Genomic DNA, 21480 nt, shown 5'->3' with positions numbered 1-21480 from the left:
TGTAAGCTGTACCATACCTGTATTTCTCTCAGGATGGAAGGCAACATTTTATGCTTGTGAAGAATGTGTACATAGAGAATCTTGAGGCAGTGATTTTGTGTTTTTATATGTTTCTAGCTCCTTTTGGATCATATGTCTCATGTGTTTTGTGTGCTTCCTCTCTGCACCTGTCTGAAGAATCTGTAAACTTAGATTGATCATGAAACCTGTTTCCTAGCAGCATGTTAGAAGGGAATTACAACATCTAAACAGTTTTTTCTCTCTGGCATTTTTCTGGAGCAATAACTCTTGAGTTTCCCATGTTACTATTCTTAGTTTAATTTGCCGAGATCATTTTCTCCATTCTCGTAGTGATTTGACAGCAGCAGAAATAAAGGAGTGGGGGAGGACTGTAATTGAATACCCGCTCTAGGCAGCAGGCATGTGATAGGCCTATCTTGTGTATGCTTCCATGTAACTTTTCAACAATGTGTTTGGTAGATAATCTTGCTGCTTTGCAAACAAGGAAACTAGGTCCAGGAGAGGTTAATTGACTTGTATTCTCAAAGATAGCTCACTCTCACTCCCAAACTCTTTCTGCTCCCCAAGGCTCTGTTTTGGAATAATGTTTTCTCATTTCATTCTCACTTGCAAGGGGGATGGTGAGTACTCTGGTCTTTTGAGATTGAGCCCTGCAGCTTCTGCTCAGACCTGGTTGCTTCCTGTTTTACTTTTCAGCTCCCAGGAGATTTGGCCTAATTCTATATATTTTTCAGAGCTTCTGTCATATACTGGATCACTTGTTTCTTTTTCTCTAGTGACTGTATCCATTCCAAGGCTGACACAGCAAGCTCACAAGGCTTTTTTGTGTTAGTAATTCCTGTCTCCAGTCATTACAGGGAAATGGGAGAACAGGCAGAAAGACCTAACAGAGAGAGTCACAGAGGCTCAGCAAGTTAAAGACAATAGGCATTAAGCCCAGCTGACATACCATAGTTCCTGAAACTCTACTTAGGTGCTGATTCTAAAGAGACTAAAAATCAGTTGCCTTAAAAAGAACAAAAAAGCCAGGCAGTGGTGGTGCACTCAGGAGGCAGAGGCAGGCGGATCTCTGTGAGTTCAAGGCCAGCCTGATCTACAGAGTGAGTTTCAGGACAGCTAGGGCTGTTACACAGAGAAACATTGTCTTGAAATAAACCAAAAACTAAAACAAAGCAAAAAACTCCAAACAAACAAACAAGCAAGAAAACAAAAGCATGGAAACTGCAATCCAGGGCAGATTAAAGTGGATACTATCAGTGTTATTCTCTATAGGCATCATCACATTTTTTGGTGACTATCCTGGCTTTAACGTTTCCACTATGAAGCATTTCTGCAAGACACTTCCAGAAAGAAAGACATGTCACAGTACAGATGATGTGGCACCGAAAGGATTTGAGGAGTGGGTGCCCTGCTGCTCAGTACTGGAAGCCAAGTCCCATGTGACCACTGACCATTTCAAGTGTAGGTAATTTGAATTGAGAGTTACCATATAAAGTGCACACTAGATTCCAAAGGCATGGAATCTGACAAAAACAACAATAAACTGTCTTCATTTTTACGTCACTTACATGTACATTGGCTATATGAAAATATTTGGCAGCTATTGACTTAAATAAATTGTGTTCTAGAAATTAAACTCATTTTATTTAACCTTTGTCATTTTGCATTGCTGGAGGTTAAACCTCAGGCCTCGAGCATGCAAAGCAAGTGCTTCAATGTGGACCATCAGCCTTCATCTCGTCTTCCTAGCCTTTTTTAGTTTCTCCCATTAGTAATAGCTTTAAAACTTACCGAACAGAAACACAATTGTGAAATTGGTATAGTTGATTGAGCTCATCAGATTTCAAAGTTTTACTTGTGTGTTCAGTCTGGCTTAATCACCTGTGCAGATCCTTGAGCTACCACCACCATAGACAAAACCCCTCGGACTTTCATTGTGTAAGTCTCCAGTGCTGTCATTTCCTAGGATCAATGGCCAGTTCCCTCTCTCTTCTCTTTCTCAAGAAGAATAACTAATTTGTGCTTCATCTGTGTGGTTTTTCTTATTTCAAGTATATCAAATACAAGGAATTATATAATGTATGTTCTTTTGTGGTTAGTTTCTCTGGCAACACTCCCTTAGCTTCTTCCCAATTGTTGTTTATCAACAGCTCTTTGTTTTAACACTGAGTAGGTATTCCATCTTCTTTGTGTATTTGTAATGGTGATGCTGGAAAGCTTAATATTTTATCTGTAACCTGCATTTGCGGATCTTCCCTGTGTCAGTTGGGGAGCATTGTTTTCAGACCATGGTGATTGGAAGTCATCCAAAATGCATATTTCTGTTGCATTTTCCAATGATGTTCTGGCATTCTTATGTTAAGTGGTATGTTTTTGTTTTGATGAATATTAAGCAGGTTATTTGGATATGAACAGGGCCTTGACAATCATTTTAAGAGAATAAAATAATACCAGTGTCCTTTCCAGTCCCTTTCTCTAGCATTTAGGAGGTGTGTGTGTGTGTGTGTGTGTGTGTGTGTGTGTGTGTGTGTGTGTGGGGTGTGTTTCAGTAAGAAAACTAGGTTTCTGTCCACAAAAGAAGCTTTGTAAGGTTAGACAGTAGGAAGGGATATTTCATTCTGTCTGCCAGTGGTATTCAGCAGAATTGTTTGAGACTAATTAAATGGCTCATATATACCATAGACTTTTTCTCCCCTTGGGAACTTAAGAAACTTTTTTTCTGACTCAAGCTTCTAAAAGAGATCAGCTCAGTGAGCTTATGGTGGAGGTAAGAAGCAGGACACAGGGACGCTTCAGAACATATTAGAACTGAATAATGGATAAAAGATAATGCCATTTTCAATTAAAATTGCCTGGGGAAATTAGGTAGGCAGAGAATAATTACCTGAGTTGGCAAGCATCCAGGCTTCTGAAACTGAGACCCTGCTGGAATCTTCTGTGGGGTTCACTGAGGATCACGGGAAGCCAGGAATGCTTCATTTATATGTCACTTCAGACAGCTGTGAGTGTTGTTCTGCATTGCATGGGATTTTAAGTCAAATTATATAGCTTGAGACCCCATAAAAACCAAACCCACAAAAAGAAATACCATAATGCATCCGATAAAAGTGAGATTTCATCTGACAAAATCAATTTGTGTTTCAGTGATTTCTCCTAATAGCCAATAAGACACAGGAACTGAGATTGAAGAGTAGAAAATAAAATGCCCAACTAAAGTATAGTTCTAGCTCTCACTACTGTGTGCAGACGGTCTCCAGATGCCAATGTCCTTGGTTACTGTCACTGAGTCAATGCTACCTGACACACAGACATGCATAGCCTAGTGGGGGAAGTGAGTCACCCAGAACACATCCACCTTGAATGCAAATGTTCTGATTCAATGTTGTGATACTCTTCACAGATCCTGTAGTGAGGCAGTACTACCAGCCCTAAGCATCTGAGCTTGGTGTGCTTCCTTGGGATCTGTGCTACTGTGCCACGGCTACGCTGTTCTCACTGTGGCTGGGTGTGATGAATGGAAAAAAGATTTGAGATTACTAAACTGGGAGTCTTCTTTGTCTTTACCGTGAGGAAGTCCATGATCTTCTCTATAATGTTAAAGGAACCCCAGGGCATTTTTACCTTCTCTCTAAGGAGGTATGAAAGATGAGATTTGTTTGGACCAACATTGGGGGAGATAGCTCGGTGGTTTAAAGCAGTTTCTGCGCTTCCAGAGGACCCAGGTTCAGTTCTCAGTACCTACATATGAGATCACAAGTGTCTGAAACACTCCAGTGTCAAGATACCCAAAGTCTATTCTGACCGCGCAAGCACGTGTGCACACACACCCACACCCACACCCACACCCACACACACACACACACACACACACACACACACACACACACACACATTCTCTCACACACATACACATTAAATAAAACCATGCTAAGGGCTAATGAATATGTGAAACATACTTTTAAATATCTTTGTACTTTCACTTTATTATTATAGTGGCAAATATGTTGTCTTTGTGAAATTTCCAGTAACCAACATAGTTGAATGAAAGAGTAGTTAAATTGGTTTATAATCATAATCACATTTAATTAAAAATAAAGCCCATGTTGTTATTTGGATTCTATGTTAACAAAACAAATGTACCCCCCTCTGCACACATACAGATGTTTTCCTTTCTTTGTATATTCACGTTTTTTTTTTTTTTATTTCTCTCTCTCTATGTGTTCCTATGCTTCTTTTAAAGAATGTCAATTTTATGGCATCTAGTTTCTGAACATCTCAGATTAAGGAGAGCAATATCCTGTATTAGAACTTGGTGCAGTGCATGTTTTCTTCAGGTTGGGGTCATTCCTGGTGGGGAGGAATGGGAATAGGTTTAAAGATCTGACCTCTGACTTCAACTTTGAGTAACGTGTCTGTGATCAGTGGGGAAGGGCCTAGCCCATTGTAGGTGGTGCCATCCCTGAACTGATGGCCCTGGGTTCTATAAACAATCAGACTGACAAGCCACGAAGAGCAAACCAGCATGTAGCACTCCTCCATGGCCTCTGCATTAGCTCCTGCCTCCAGGTTCCTGCCCTTCATGAGTTCCTACCCTCCCTTTTATTGTTTGTTTGTTTGATGAACTGTTATATGGAACTGTGAGCAAAATAAACCCTTTACTCTTCAAGTTGCTTTTGGCTGTCTTGTCTCTTATCAGTAATAGTAACCCTAACTAAGACAGCCAGTTAGCCTTTCTTGTGACATTGCTTTCTATCATAGCCTGAGGAGCATAGACAGTAGATGTATGGCAGGCAAAGGTGCAATGGCAAAATTCTAAGCCCCATGACTCCCAAACTTGGTGTACATGTCCTCCATAATTCTGCATGCATGCAGTCACGCACACACACACAGGAGAGAGAGAGAGAGAGAGAGAGAGAGAGAGAGAGAGAGAGAGAGAGAGAGAGAGAGGAGGGGGAGAGGGAGAGAAAGAGGGGGGGGAGATCTGGAAAGAAAGAAGCTAGATTCCAACTTTGTAAGATACCAAACATATGGCCCTGTAATGGTGTCTCAAACCAGGAACTAATAAGTGTGTTTAAAGTCACTGTGTTTGTGGCAATTTGTTAAGAAACCACACAGAATGAACATATGAAGGAAACCTGGCAAAAGACTATTTTGCGAATTGCAAAACCCTTCCCAGTATTTCAAGTCTCAGAGAAAAAGCATCCATGAAATACCTCCTGCGGCTCCTGTGAAGAATTCCCAGTTTTGTATTTCAGTGTGGTTAGCCACCGCCAATGGCAGATGCAGGGGCAATTACATTTCTTTGCAGCATTTAGGATGTTTTCTCAGGCTGGCAGTTTTAGACTTAGGGAGGGGCATTTGGAAGGCTAGAGGTTCTCTGGGTAGGCATTTGCTGCATGGTGGCAACAGGATAGGTGGAGTGGGAAGGTAGATTCCCTCCCTCCCTTTTATGCTCATAAGCCTTGCAGAAGAGGCTTGCATTTAGAGATCTCTAATTCCATGATTTGCTGATGTAGTGGGCTTGGCACAAGGATCCAGAAGAGTGGGGACTCAGAGGTAAGCAGCAGGGGGGTAATGTGTTTTTGTGCCTCTGATAGACTGCCATGTCTGGTATGTGGTGGTGAGGTAGCAGGCCACCTTTCTTGTTTCGCCTGTGTGTCCACTTGTTTTTGTTTCTTCTTATTGAGTATTTGATGTACATCAGGTTTTTTTCTACAGGGCTCAATATGGTATTGGGATTTGGACATTTTGATTAACTGTTAAGTTCCCTCTTACATTGTGGGAAAATGGTTACTTTTTCTCTTTTGAAAGGACAAATCACAGAGAGAGGGCACACAGACAGTCCAGATATCATGTTACCCTGGTCCCTTTCCCATTAACAGCAGTTCCTTTTCCAGAGACCACATGTAGCCCTTTGGTGCCCAGCTTTTTAGTCTCTGAATGAGTAAGCTGAAGATGGAGCTCTCTGTCACTCCCAGACCATTATGTGGTCATGGCATGCCAGTACTGGAAGGGCTTGGGGATGGTCTGTAAGGGTTTAAGGCGCTGCCTTTCCTATGTTGGGGTCCTAAGGGAAATAGAGGAAAGGTGGCAAAATACATGTGTCTAATCTGTAAGTCTCTGTTTACAGAATAATAGATCTGGCAGGGCAATTAATAGATGAGCTTGTTAGAACCCAGCCTTGTTTCATAGCCCCAAGAACCAGAATAGAGTTATGAAGTTTAATGTCTCAGGTCTGGGTGGACCACTTAATTATTTATTCCATTCAACAGTTTTTTTTTTTTTTTCTGAGCTCCTGTTAAGTAACAGAACCCATGCTACGTGTAGGGGATGTAGATGATGGTTTTCATTACAAACATAATCCTCATCTTCCTGGCAGCTACAGTTTCATGTTCATATACAATTACAAGCATACATGTAATACAAAACAAACAGTACATTCCATGAGGGAGGTAGCACCATCAAGATTAACCTTGATCAGGGGTAGCCGTGTTTCAGCACTGCCAGTGTTGTCTAGAGCCTGATATTTGTGGGATACTTGAGTATTTCTTCTTCTGAGTTCTCTCTTATTAAATAGGAATCAACTTAGCACATCATTTCAGAGTTATGTGTGAGATCTGTATCTTGGTTTTCCATTGCTGTGATAAGACACTATGACCATACGTGACTTGGGGAGGAACAGGTTTACTTTGCTTACACTTCCACATCACAGTCCATCACTCAGTTGTGCAGGAGGCAAGAACCAATGCAGAGGCCATGGAAGAAGGCTTCTTGTTTTGCTTTCCAAGTCTTGTTCAACCTCCTTTCTTATAGAGCCCAGAACCATCTACCCAGGGATAACACCACCCACTGTGAACTGTATCTTTCCAGGTCTATAATCAATCAGGAAAATGCACTGCAGGCTTTCCTGCAGGCTGATCTGGTGGGAGCATTATCTCATTGAGGTTTCCTCTTCCCAAATGATTCCAGTTTGCATCAAGTTGACATGAAACCAGCCAGCACCTTCATGACTCCATTCATCCTTACAGTACGGCTTTTAGTAAATATTCACTAAATCAGTAAATTCCATACATACAGTGCTTCACATTCTCTAATTCTTTTTTTAAAATAAATTTCTATTTAAATTATAAAACAATCTTATTTTACATACCAATCCCAGTTCCCTTTCCCTCCTGTCCTTCCATGCCCCCCACCGACTCCACCCCCATCGACTCCCCAGAGAGGGTGAGTCCTCCCATTGGGAATATCAAAGTCTGTCACATCATTTGGGGCAGGACCTAGGCCCTCGCCCATGTATCGAGGCTGAGAGTGTAACCCTCCATAGGGAATGGCCTCCCAAAACCCGTTCATGCACTAGGATAAATACTGGTTCCACTGCCAGATTTTACCATTTAAAAGTGGTATGTCTTCTGGTAAAAATAACCTACTATGATTTGATATTAAATTTAAACCCAAAGGCTCACTCTTCCCTGTCTTGCCCCCCCATCCCTTGGCACCTCTTTACTTTCCCTTCCTCTACTTTTTCAAGTTTAGATTCTTGTCATGGATTCAGATAATTTTCACTACCAGGTATTTGCATATGGACCAGGGAAGTTCATTTCAACAAATAGGGTCACAAGTGCACTACACTACTTCACTGTCCTGAAATGAATCCTGTGACCTGTGCATTTATATTCATAGTTGTCCCTCTAGACAGATTGTTTGTCCATCTTCAAACAGTCCTTATTGCTGTCCTTTCTTGCCATGATGTAGACACTCCATCCTCAGAAGGTGTGGTCAAGATTTCAGATTCAGACTGTCACAGACACTGTTTTGCCAAGTCTTGGTCACCAGTTTTTATATCTCTACTTGTATCCCATATTCCCAGGGTTTCCTCTTACCCCCACTTCTTCTGATATCACCTGGAATTTTTTCCTGCTACAAATTGGAGAGGCCTTAAGATTAAACTCTAGCTGAACCAAAACCCAAACACCAAACTCAGACTTGATGGAAACAGCCTATTCATAAAGAAAATATGGAAACAGAGAAAGATGGCCCTTTGCATATATGTGCAATTCATTGTAAATCTGTAGACACAATTCCATTGTAAATATGTTCTGTTCAGCACTGTAATGCCTGAAAGTATTTCTTCCAATGACAGTTCATCCAAGGACATCTGAAAGATTTCTTGCAATTGCAGGTCTGCTATGGTCATTTGCCTATTAATCAGGAGAAGACAATCCAATTATTTGTGAAGATCATAGATAGCCTTGTTGTTCAATTACTGCTTAATTAGTTTACTAAATTAAAGGCTTGGTGAGAGATAGCACCATTTTAGAGCATGTGTAAAACCATATAGCATGTAGCAGTAAACATTTCTGATTTAATGACTTGAAATCTTTACTGTCTAAATCTAGTGTCATTAGTAATTTAATGCACCCTCGTCAGGTGTGCTTTAAGAATTCACTAGATTCTGATTCTGATACCAAAAACTGCTGCTTATCTACATGAGAACTCTGTAAGAACTTCACATTGACTCTTGTGTTGTCTGTGTCTCCTTTCTTTGCAGAGAACTGTGTGCAGGGTTTGACCAGGTAGACATCCCTTGCTGTTGTTCCCAGCTGCCTGGTGAGTACCCACCCTGTAACTCCTGGGGAAGAATCCTATTAATGGCATTTTGGAACTTGAGACCCGCAAGACAAATCTTTTCATCCAGTGTCTTTTAGAAGTTATGCGTGACCAGTTTTCCTTGGCGTGGTGGAGAGGCAAGCAGGATTTTCTAGGTTTTGCCTCACTAAATTGGTTCCTGACTCAGCCACTAATCTTTTGCTCATTGTATTCTTGCTGCTTTTGACAGTGATGCCTAGCCTTAGAAAGCATCTGGTGTCATTGAGAGGAAAGCTGTGTAACTTTATGTCTGGTATAGGTTTTGTTTAGAAGATTTCAACCATCATCAAAAATTATAGTGAGAAACCTTTATTTTGGGGCAACTGCCTGTAGGAGTGATGCCAGTCAATTCCTTGTATACCCCTCTGACTTTACCATAAATCTTTCACGAAGCACCCAAATAATCAGAATTATCTTTGTATGGCCAATTGGTTTTCTTTACAAACGGATACTGTCAGTGATTTACACTAGTACCAGATCCCAGATCCCAGCCTAGATGAGAGACTGCCCTCATCAAATTGCTCTTTTATAATTGCTACAACATCGCACTGCTTGCCCTTTCTTTCTTTAAGAGGCAAGAAGTCATTTTTCAGTGATTCCCAGGCACCAGTGTCCCCTACTCCTCCTGATAGGTGCCCTCAGAGTACCCAGCTTTTAGTGTCAGTCTTTTGCACGACACTGCACCCCATGCCAGATGAGTCATTATCTCCTGGCACTGACCCTGGCTGATTTTCTTCCGGCCTGTCTGTGAAGGGTAGGAAGAATTGCATAACCCCACCTGTCTCCAAATGACCAGTCTTTAATGATATAAGAATATCAAGAAGTAGATTTATTATTGAATGTTCCTACCTATTTTTAGTTTGGTGCACTATATTTTACCACCCTCCGAAGGGTGACTCATAAGCTTGTCTTAGTTGGCACAGTCCAGTTAAGGATGCTGAGTAATTTTAGAGACTGAGTCAGTACAACATTTGCTTTCTACTTTGTTTACATTTTATCTTTCTGGTCTGTCCAAGTTTCCCGTACTTGAATTACATTATCTGTACATAGATGGGTCGTTTTTTTGTTTGTTTGTTAATTTTATTACATATTGTGGGGATGAAGACATCTGTGTTTAACAAATAGTACTATCATCAAGAGTCATGGGCAGCACCAGAATGTAGGAGTGGTTTGTTACATGTTCTAGATTCAAGGAGGACTGATTCTGTGTCACGTGGTCTGAGTCCTGGCATTTGATTAGACTTTGGGTGGCTCTAGGCCTTAGGGCAGCAGACAGCCCATGGGGCTTGTTCTTCCCTATCTCCACAGCACCTGATTGGACTTAGCTACCAGGTTGTCAGCTGATAAATCCTTGTGTTACTCTCACCCTCATGTCTAGATGAGAGTTCTTTTGTATTTTCCCCAGGAACTCCTAAAAAGAAAAGCATTTGGTCTCACTTAAGCACCGCCCAGTGGTTAGATCTTATGAATTATGATTCTTTAAAAAATATCAAATGATAGGGCTGGAGAGATGGTTCAGCAGTTAAGAGCACTGGCTGCTCTTCCAGAGGACCTGGGTTCAATTCCCAGCACACACATGGTGGCTCACAACTGTCTGTAACTCCAGCTACAGACCATCCAGCACCCTCACAGAGACACACACACAGGCAAAACACTAATGCACATAAAATAAAAAAAAAATTAAAAATATTGGAGCAGTCAGCACCCTCACAGAGACGCATACACAGGCAAAATGCCAATGCACATAAAATAAAAAATTAAAATACTGAATGAATTCTTTGTACAATACAAAAAGTAGAAATCTCTAGAACCTGGAATCTGAGCGTTGTTGGTTGTGTTTTGGAATGTTGCTTTAGAGCCTTTGATTGCAACAGTGAGTTATTGCAGACTGCATGTCCACTTTGTGTATTCAGAGTGTATTTTAGTTCTCATGGTGGTGTGTTTTAGATTCTGCTTACTTATACCACAACAAGCCCAGCTTATTACCAGCGTTAGTCAATAAACTTTAAAAATTAAAAACCTATACAGTTTGGGCTGGAGAGATGGCACAGTGGTTAAGAACACTGAGTGCTCTTCTAGAGGACCTGGGTTCAAGTCCCAGCACCCTCCAGTGCAGCTCACAACTGTCTGTAACTCTAGTTCCAGGAGAACTGTCACCCTCTTTAGGCACCAGACATATAAGTGATACACAGACATACATGCAGACAAAATCCTTATACACATAAAAGAAAAAAATAAACATAATGACCAATTTTAGGTAAGTTGTCCTCAGTTTTATGCTGTTAAAAATTCATGTCTAATCAAACCAAATATTACTTTCAAGTTTGGAAAAAGAAAACAACTTTGGTAAACTTCCTTGTAGTATTTTAGTTCAGATAAATAACTAAACTGGGTCTTTTGGGGAAAAAACAAACAAACTAATATTTGGGGTACATTGTTTCTTTCTGAATTATTTAAAAATAGTTTTTGTTAACTATTAATTACCTTTAGATCATCTAACAGTGTAATATGTGTAGCTCAGCCATGTCTCTGACTGCCCTCTTCCCCCTCCTTCTCCTTTCCTTTCCTCTTTCTTTAGTGAAAATTTTTCTGCTATCCTGACTTCCTTCACACCTGGAAACCCACATATGTTACCTTGGCTACTGGTACCTTTGTCTTTTTATTATTAGTAGTCTGATCTATCTTTTGAAATCCATATTGTAGGGCAAATGCAATGTTGTTCAGGAGCAAAATAGTGCTTGTTTATTTGGTAGAGCTGCACTTATTTCATTTCACACTCTTGCATATTAAAGCTGCTGTGATTCGAGGGGCAGCAAGAACATCCACGGAAGACCATGGTTTTACATTGTCAGAGTGTCTCATTCATGTCAGGATTAGCAAGCTGAGGCTGGTGTGGTGACACATGAACGTGGCGTGTTATGGCAGGAGGAATGTGGGTTCAAGGCCAGCTTGGGCTATAAAGCAAGATCACGTATCAAAAGCGAATCACAACATGAGCCAAATGTATGGAACTTGATGATTTCTGCACAGGTGATTTATAAATCAGGTCTCTCAGGGGACACTAGTGAGTGGTGCCACAGTAAAAGAAGCAAAATGCTTGTCCAGCCTGATTGTGAGGTGAGCTCTGGAGATTCTGTTTCACTAGAGGCAGCTGAACTGGGTGACCCACCCATCAGTGTTTGGTGGCACTCTTGCTGTCTCCCTCTGCAAGAGAAGATGCTCAGTAGTGGAAGAGGCTCCCCTTAAGTTTAGTTATAACTTTAGTTATAAACCCCATCTCGTCTGTTCTTTTCCAGGGAAGGTTAAGCACTTTCAGAAATTATATGAAACTCATTTTCTTTCCTTGAGATTGTAGTAAACTATCCCTTCAAATCTCCAAGTCCTTAAATGACTTCATTGTTGAAAGACACCTAGGTACTTTCTAGCTAGTAGAAATTAGTTAATTTCTACTACATTGAAACACTAATTTTTCAATGTAGTGTTTCAAATCATTGAAACACTAAATCATTGTTGCCATGAATACTGACCTCAGTGCTATGCAAAAAAGAGACCAAGATACCATGTGATTATATTTATCAGTATTCTTTCCGGAAACAAGTCCAAATTTAATATTCACCACACCACCACCACCACCACCACCACCACCACCACCACCACCACCACCACCACAACCACCACCATTCTGTCACTAAGCAAACATCCACAGCCTGAATTAATTACCTTTTGTTCTTACCCCTTTTATTCCTTGTAAGTGTTTTCACAAATGTTTTCTGGAACAACATGCATTTCGTTGGGCACCTTCAGTTTCTAAATGACAAAAAAGTTCATGTTTGCCAGTCTGAGGTCTGAGAGGTCAGCACTGCCCAGTAGAGATATCATGTGAGCTATGCATGTCAATTTAAAACACTTAATTTTCTAGTCTCAATAAAGAAAAGAAACAGAGCAGAGCAGCCAAAGCAGACGACTGGAAAGTCTAACATGGTCACTTTCATTAATATGAATGATGTATTTAGCCTAGCGTATCCAAATTATTATCATTTGACATTTATTCAGTATAAACATTATTGAGATGTCATATTTTTTTAACACCGTGCATCTTGTGTGTGTGTGCATGCCTCTCTCTCTCTCTCTCTCTCTGTGTGTGTGTGTGTGTGTGTGTGTGTGTGTGTGTGTGTGTGTGTGTTCACATGCACATGCAGGTGTGCTTTTATGCAAGTGCATGTATGCTTGCCATCCATCTTTTCCTTGAGACAAGATTGCTCACTGAACCTATAATTTGTTGAGTAGGCCAGGCTAACTGGTCAGTGAGCCACTCTGAGTCTATGTGTCTCTGCTTCCCAATGCTGGGGATTGCAAATTAACTCCACCCATGCCCGACATTTTTATGTGGGTTCTAGGGATTGAACTTAGTTAGGTCTTTGTGGTTTATCAGTTGAGCCCCGTGCCCCCCCCACATCAAATCTCAGTTCATAATAGTGCTATTTTAAGGGTTCAGAAAGTAAGATTTGGCTTTAGTGGACCAATTTGTACAGTGCAACTTTACAGTGTCATATACACCTCTAGTAAAAGCCTTACCACTTTCAACAGAACTGTTTGCCAGAGGTGGGGACTCTCCCAGCTGGGAACCTTACTCAGGAAGGATGTCAGTCAGTACTGCCATCCAGCTGAAGTGAGCCCAGCCACTCTGGTTCAGTCATTCCCTGCTTGAGAGCCCTGCAAGCAAGAACTGGAAATTCAAAAACTGGATTTTGTAGGAGAGATGGTGAGGAGTGGAGTATTGTAGGGTTAATTTTTTGGTAGAATTTGAGTTCCATTAGAAAGCCTAACCAAAAGTACTATATTTTAGGGCTGAAAAACTACATATGTGTATATGTTATGTGTTGGGGAAGATTCAAGGAAAGTTTGCATATTTGCAGGTAGACACATTAAAGAGCAGTGTTAATTCTCATGCAGGAAAGGTAAGGAGTGACCAATATCCTAGGATTTTTGTAGTTTATAGTTATCACCACAATCCATAATTTATTGAGTTCTGCTCCAGTTATAGATTTCTTTGTAACAAAATGTGGGACTTGGAGTAACAACAGTGACTGCCCTCTTTGATTCTTCTTTTTTCGTAGGTCCAGAGTTTGGGAAGCTCTTGGTTGTGTCTTGTGTGAGTTTCATGCAGTGCAGTCACTTGGCTGTTAACGCTGAAGCAAGAGGCTGGAGCAGCCATGGGCTGGCTGAGCATCTCTCTTGTCACACAGCCTATTTTTTTCCTTCTCTAGAATCATCTCCTCATGTAACTGAGCTAAGCAACTGAGCTGAGCTCTGGGGTGATATTTCCAGTTGACAGAAGTACCATCACTTTATGACTTGGCCTTGGACCTGATGCCTCATGGATTCCATCAGTGGGCCCTTCCTTCACCGCTGTACACATCTTGGCCCTTTAGTCATGCTCTGGGAATGCTCTCACATTATTCCAGAACTCATAATTCTGCACAGCAGTTCTCTCCTATTTTGTTGCCCAGTAACTTAGGCCAGGTGGCCCTTAACAAAATCTAGGGTTGCTTATGGTCCGAATGTCCAACTGCATCCCTCTGCAGTTGGACATTTCATTATCCTCCCTTCTGCTTTTAGAGTTCTTCCAAAGCAATGGACATAGTCCAAATCTTTTTTCTTCTTTGTGTGATTTTTTGGGGAAATGTGACATGTGATAGGACATAGCAAAATGAAGGGGAGGGCAAATTTCTCACTCCTTACTTCTCTTACTATAAGGATATACCTTTATCACGCATGTATGTTATCATCAGAGGACAGAATTCTTCACTTCGGCCACTGGCTGGGTATCTCTCCCTGTCTTCACATGGTAGCTCCTTCTCATTCCATCTCTTCTTCTCCTTGTCCACTCTTTCCAGGCTGATTGGATGGAGGGTAAAAAGGCAAGAAGCGAACAGTGTGACCTGTGAAAGATACGTTTTGCTGACAGGAGCCAAGGTCAGCATTGTGTCAGGTTCTGTTTCTCCGGTTTCACAGGAGTTTCCATCCTCTGAAGTGTCACCTTTTCCCAACTTTGTGCCTGACACTAGGTGCACAGTGGGCATTCCCTTGCTCCCTTGGCTCACCTTCCTTTGCAAAGTCGCCTCTGTCGCCTAGATAGGGTTGAAATGCCAACTGTGTAAGCCTCGAAGGAAAGTGCTCTCGGGCCTGGAACTTAATTCTGAAATGCATGAAAGGGCTAAATATTCATCAGAGCTTGCAGGATAAAGCATTAATCAGAAATCTAGTTGGCAGGTACATGCTGTAACTGTATACTGTAAGAATATATGTACTGTTTACAAAAGAACTTTTGTTTATGTTAAAATAAAACCCCAGAGAAGAGATTCATCGACGAAAAATTATAGCAGGATCTATTTAAAAACAAAATGTCAGTTTTGTACTGTAGGCTTAAGCTTGTCCCATCTCTCACTTAAGCATGCAAGAGGCTATGTGCACCTTGTGATTTGTTCCAGTTTCAGTTTCCTCTCAAGCTTTGAAGAAACAGGAAAAGGCATGGAGGACTCCCACAAGAAAGGCCTCTAAAACCTTAGCTTTTGCCCTCATATCTAGTGGCTTCCTTGAGCAACTGTCATCCACTACCCATGACATGCTGTTGTTGAAGTCCCTGAGATGTGGTTGCTCAGGGGTCCTTGCTGGGGTACTTGCCAGAATTATTCCAGAGACCTGATTTTTTCTCCTGTTAGCCATTTTATACTTGCCCATTTTAAGTTGGATCCCCAGAGTATTTTCTGCCCAGAAGTGTAGATTTACTGGCAGGTGAAATGGTTCCTGTTTTTGATCTATTTCTATAAAGTATGAGTGAAAATTTAAAACATGTAGCTCAGAGGTGGAACACTTGCATGGCATGTACATGGTCTTGGTTCCAGCTTCAGTACCATAAAATTAAAATAAAACCTGGAATTGGGGCCATTGCTCTATGATGGAACACCTGGGTAAGGCCTTAGACACTGTGTCTAGTACACACACACACACACACACACACACACACACACACACACACACACACAAATTAAAAAGGTCTAACAGAAATGTGCTAATGTGCTAATGCTTTCTTTTCTTTTTTGTAGAAAGTGTGCCAATAAAGTGCTTAAGCAGGTAGAAAAGCCCATACCTACTTTTCTGTAGTTAAAGAGCGGAGGCCCCATCTTTGCTGTCCTCAGGTGGGAAGATGTGGGGATATATTGCTTATGATTTATTAAAATTGGTCTGAGGATTCAGAAAGCAAAGTCAGTCACAAGCCACAGAAGCCAGACACACATCTTTAATCCCAGCAGCCAGAAGCTAGGAGGTGGTGGTACACACCTTTAATTTTAGGACTCAGGATTAAGAGGTAGATGAGTCTCTCTGAATACAAGGCCACCTAGATCTACACAAGATTTATTCAGTCCTAAAGAGAAAAAGCTCACACAAAGATGATCTCAGCACCTGGGATCACATTCCTTTAATCCCATCACTAGAGGGGTATAAAAGATAGGAGCAGGGTCTTCAGTAGTCAGTATGGGGCATTCATTCTCCAGCCACATTGAGGATAGGAAGACATCGAAGTGTCAGGATTCTCCAGCCACGCTGAGGAGAGGCATCAGTATCAGCCCATTTAGCCTGAGCTAGAGGTAAGAGCTTCTTTGCCTTTTTAATCTTCATGTTGATGCTTGAGCTCCAATGTCTGTCTGTGGGTTTGTTTTCATGGTACAGAGAGGCAGCTTGCCCAAGACCAAGGACTGAAGTAAACTCTTCCAGGAGAGGAACCACCAGTGACCTTGAGCTCCCACACCTGTAAGACCAGCTGCTTCCTTCCTTTGCATATTTTGTGGCCTGTCTGGAGAGTCAGGTGTCATCAACACAGAAGAACAGTTAGAGGACAACTCCAATGGCTCCCTGTGACAGTGTGATGTGATCTTCTGGTTCTAGAGAACCTGTGACTTTGCCGCAAGGTTTCAGTTAGCTAGGCAAGAGCAGCTATGTGGCAAGTGAGCAAGAAATCCATGCAGTGATGTGTGTTTCATATAGCACTCTGAAATTTGGAGAGGTCTAATACATGTTTTTTTTTTTTTTTTTTTTTTTTTTTTTTTGCATTGAGACTTACAAATATAGCCTTATTGAACTTTTGGGAAAAAAAAAACAGAACCCAAATATAGCTTCCCAATGCAATTAAGTTTACTGAAAAAACTAGTGATTTTAAATTTGTCACCCATGAGGGAATCTATAAGGAAAATGCGAGTCCTGAAGCCTGGGCCTCAGTTTGCTTTTGCATGAGGTGAGCACAGTGCCATTGATTTCAGTGTCTGTGATGGTTCTGGAGTGAGAAGGTGCGTGTAGGACCTGCCATAGAGTGAGTACTAAGTTTCTTCTTCCCGTTCTGTTTGCCTCTTCTTTCTCTCCTCCAGATGTTGATATAAAACTAGGACATCTCATGAGGCCCGGTACTGATTTCTAATGAGCTCTCCTTTTCTCCTCATGCCCTTTTTCTGGTCAAGTAAAGCATGTGTATGGAATATCCTTGAGGAGCACAGGGTACCTGCTGTCCTCACCTTGGTGTTCTTTTCTATCCCAGTGATGATGCTCTGCTGTCTAGAACTCTGCACAGTGAGATTTCTGTGTTTTAGGCTACAGACAAATGCTTCTCTTCAGCTACCAAGACCATCTTCGTTTCTGGACCACCTTCTTTTCATGCATTCTCCCATTCTCCTTGTGCCCCCCTCTTCCATTAACTAACACTAACACACCCTTCCATGGGGTTGGTTTCTGTCAGGCCATCTGGAAAGCCTGACCTGATTTTGCCTGCTCCTTTCTTATTCGCTCTGCTTTCTTATTTTATTTACTTATTTATTTTTTCAAGACAGGGTTTCTCTGTGTAACAACCCTAGCTGTCCTGGAACTAGCTCTGTAGACCAGGCTGGCCTTGAACTAACAGTGATCGGCCACCCTCTGTCACCAGAGTGCTGGGATTAAAGAAAGTACCACCACTGTTCAGCTCTGCTTTCTTTTTAATTCAGATGAAATTTACATTATAAAGGCTAAATTTAGCCTGAACAATTCACATTTTTGCACAACTACCACCTCTACCCGATTCCAAACACTTCCATCACTCCCAAAGAATACCTACTGCTATCAAGCACTTGCTGAGTCCCGGTCCTTTCCTTTATCTTTCCCAGCAACCACCCGTTTGCCTTGTATCTGTTTGAGTTTACCCACTCTGAACATTTCATATGAATAAGATCATGCAGTATGGGACCTTTTGTGCCTCCATTCTTTTGCTAGATATGATGCTTTAGGGTTCATTCATATACTAACACGGATCCCTGCTTCATTCCTTCTCATAAAGCTCAACAATAAGGTCCATCATATGTGTATGCTGCTGTTTGTTCATCCACTGATAGGAATTGTCTGTTCCATCTTTTGGCTGGTGTTTATATGAGTTACTATTTTCAGTTCTTTGGAATATCTACCTAGGGATGAATGAAATGTAACATTTAACTCTGAGGAGCTACGGCACTTTTTCACAGTGCCTGCTTGCTTTTTAAGCACCCATTAGATTTCCGATGCCATTGTAACATATGTTTGCCTTTTATTTTTTAAAAAAATAAAATATAGCTATTTCAGTAGGTATAAAACTGTACTATATCATGGTTGTAATATTTCCCTTTTTAGTTTAAAGGCGAGGTCTTTTGCATCACAGGCTGGCCTCGAACTCACTTTGTAGCTAAGGATGACCTTGAACAATTAACCCTTCTGTCTTTACTTCCTGAGTGCTGGATTTCAGGCATACGCCATGCTGTCCAGTTTGTGCATGGCAGACAGGCACCCAGGGCCCTAGTTTCTAATCTTCATTCTCTAATGTCTAATTATGTCTTGTATCCCTTTACTTGCTTGTTGGCTATTTCTTAGACAAGTGTTTCTTTCTTGGGCAAGTGTCCTATTTCTGTTCTCTGGCTACATTTAAAGTGGTCTGTTTGCCCCTGGGGTGTTGAATTAGTTGCAGAGCTTTATTATAGATATTATACATATATTCTGGATATTCGACCCTTGGCAGATGTACCTGGTAGGGCTTTTCTTCTGTTTATTGAGGTTGTGTTCTCGTGTTTGTGAAGATATCTTTTGATAAACAAAGGATTTTCATTTTTATAAGCTAAGATTTGTCTTTTCCTTCATTGAATCTGGATCTGCTAAGCACATTTGCAGTTCCAGAAATTTTCTTGAGCTCATGAAAATTTAATGTAATCTCCCCTCTGTTTTGTTCCAAGTTTTATGGTCAGTAGCTGGTAGGTTGTGGTATACTTAGATCATCGATCCATTCTGGATAGGATATGAGATAGTAGGGATCCAACATCATTCATTTGCTTTGGGATGCCCAGTCCCTGGATCATTTGTTGAGCAGACTTCTTCGCTATTGAGTGATCTTGACATCCCTTTCAAGAACTAACTGGGCATAGCAGCATGGGTTTCTCAACTGTATTCTCTTGTCTGATATTCCTATCCTTTTTTCCATACTACACTATTTTGATTATTATATCTTTTTGGTTGTTTTGAATTCTGAAAAAGTGAACCTTCCAGTTATATTTCCTAGTGCTACTTTTGCTCTTTGTGCCTGCTTCTGCTTCCGTTTCCATCATTATTTTGTCTTGTACTTATTCTTAGCTGTGGCAGTGTTCCTCAGGTGAAGGCCGCAGCCCTAGTACAGTTTCCTGGTGTGGGTGGCATATTACATGCAATCTACAAGTCTTCCTTGCTTAGGGTTACTCTCCAGAAACCTTGATGAATTCTACACGAATGCTTTTTGAAGAAAAAGTGCCTCCTTCCTGCTGGTTTTAAGCTGCCCATTAGAAATCGAAGAGCCTCTGCTCCAGGAGCCTTTTGAAAAAGAGCAAAAGAGCAGTGACAACTAGACGTTGTTGTGATGTGTAAGTGGTCCAGCTGTATTAGCTGTCCTCCTTAATTCCATAAATACTATCTAGAAAAGCCTCTGTTTTGTATAAGAAAGCTGTAATATGGGCATTAAATCAGGAAGCAGTTCGAACAGTGGAAAGCAGAGCAAGGAAGAAGGCTGCTGATTTTGCTGGACTCAGTTGCTGGAATGACTCACACTTGTTTCCAGAGTATTTAACCTCCGCTTTGTTCCTTTGAGAATTGCAGGGACTATGTGGGATTTTCCTTTCAGAAAGAACTTGTAGCATTTCCAGATGGTCCTTTAAGTCCTCTTCTAATGGAAGCTGAGCGGTTGCGCCTGATAAGATGGGAGAAAACTGCTTTAACCCCTGGACACTACGACAGTGTGAATGCTTGGGTCTTTTGCTGAAGTGCCATTACGAGGCACCTAGGGAGCTGAGGAGACGGCTTAGTGGGTGAAGTGCCTGCTGCTCAACACAACACAAGAACCTTAAGATCCTCACCACACATGTAAAGCTGGGAATAGTGGCTTACCTCTAACCCTAGTTCTGGGGAGGGGGGTTGTGGCAACAAGAGAGCTTGTGGAGCTTTCTGGTCAGTCATTTCAGCCATTCAGTGACTCATGGATGTGTTGAGAGACCTGTCTCAAAAACTGAAGTGGAGAATGACTGAAGACACCCCACATTAAAATCTGGCCTCCGTACTTGGGCACACATGGGTGCACACATGCTTATTTCACACACAAATACACTTTAAAAAGACTCAATCTCTCTCCTCTCTCTGGGAGTGTGTACATTCATGCGGTTATGTGGTTATCAGGTGATGGCAAAGGGGGTCAAAGGAACGCCTGAACTAATGGACAAGGTTCTAATTGCTAGGTTCTGGGGCTAGTTGCCTGGCTGATTTTTATTGTGTATGGCATCTACCCTTCACATCTATGAAGCTCCATGCAGAGATGTATCTATCAATTTAGAAAGAATGACTCAGGCTTCTCACAAGACCTTACATCTGGCAGTGCAAAGCGTCCATGACCATTAAAGGGGATTTAAGGTTGAAAAAAAAAAACAAATACTAAAGATTTAGAGAATCTGTTTTTTAAGGTGAATCTTTCCTTCAGTATGTGCGCAGTGTTAGGAACAGCAATCAAGAACATCCAAGAAAGTCATTTGGGCTGATCATACTGCAAATGTGGCTCATCATTTAGCAAGTGCTTTTTTCATTAAAACCAAATTTGGAGATTTTTTTCTTTTTTAACACGTGTCAGAAGTGTGAATCCTTCCCATCTATAAAGCATTCTGCTACCGTGGTTATGGCAGCTGGTCAGTAAATAATTTTCCTCATTTCATGCAGCGTTTAGGCATCAAGGTCAGTTTATGGCTCAGAGATAGTATATTTCAAACAAACAAATCTGACTTGGGCGGAAATCAGAGTGTTGAAAGGAGCTGCTTGCTTTTGTGTGGAGCGAGCCCTGCATAAGACACTGTACAAAAGAACAGGAGAAGACAAGAGGATTTTTGTGACACGAGTTTAAAAAAAAAATACATGGATATGGCAGCAGGTAATTTTAAAAATATATGTGGTGTTGCTTAAATAAATATTTATGCATGATGTATATATATACAGTTTTCCAACTTTGTACTTCTGATAAAATCTCATTCTAAATAAATAAATTTCACTGCATTGAAAAAGAAAGAGAAGAAAGACCCACTTCAGTAGTGTAGACTGTATGCTCTGCTTATTGGCCTAAAATCTGGATTGACCAGTTTGCTCTGTGGTTGTTTGAAAGAACAATCCAAGAGGAAGATTGGCCTGCTGTGTCTTCTTTGCTGTCAAGACCGCATGTAACTTAGTAAGAACAATGTCTTTTCTTTGAGCATCAAAGAGTTTGTT

At 41.2% G+C, this 21480-nt stretch overlaps 1 protein-coding gene across 1 annotated transcript in view; it reads left to right on the top strand.

Moving 5' to 3' along the window:
- The window catches only part of Plcb4 (phospholipase C beta 4), a 304729-nt gene that overhangs the window by 63137 nt on the left and 220112 nt on the right, over positions 1–21480 (top strand). Inside the window, exon 2 of the mRNA XM_035446711.1 lies at positions 8570–8628. The gene's annotated coding sequence lies outside the window, so the exon portion shown is untranslated. The remainder of the gene's footprint in view (positions 1–8569; positions 8629–21480) is intronic.

The sequence above is a fragment of the Cricetulus griseus genome, chromosome 6 (assembly GCF_003668045.3).
Source record: "Cricetulus griseus strain 17A/GY chromosome 6, alternate assembly CriGri-PICRH-1.0, whole genome shotgun sequence".
Taxonomy (NCBI): Eukaryota; Metazoa; Chordata; class Mammalia; order Rodentia; family Cricetidae; genus Cricetulus; species Cricetulus griseus.
Note: the sequence above shows the minus strand (reverse complement) of the source record. Positions and strands in the feature narration are given on the sequence as shown.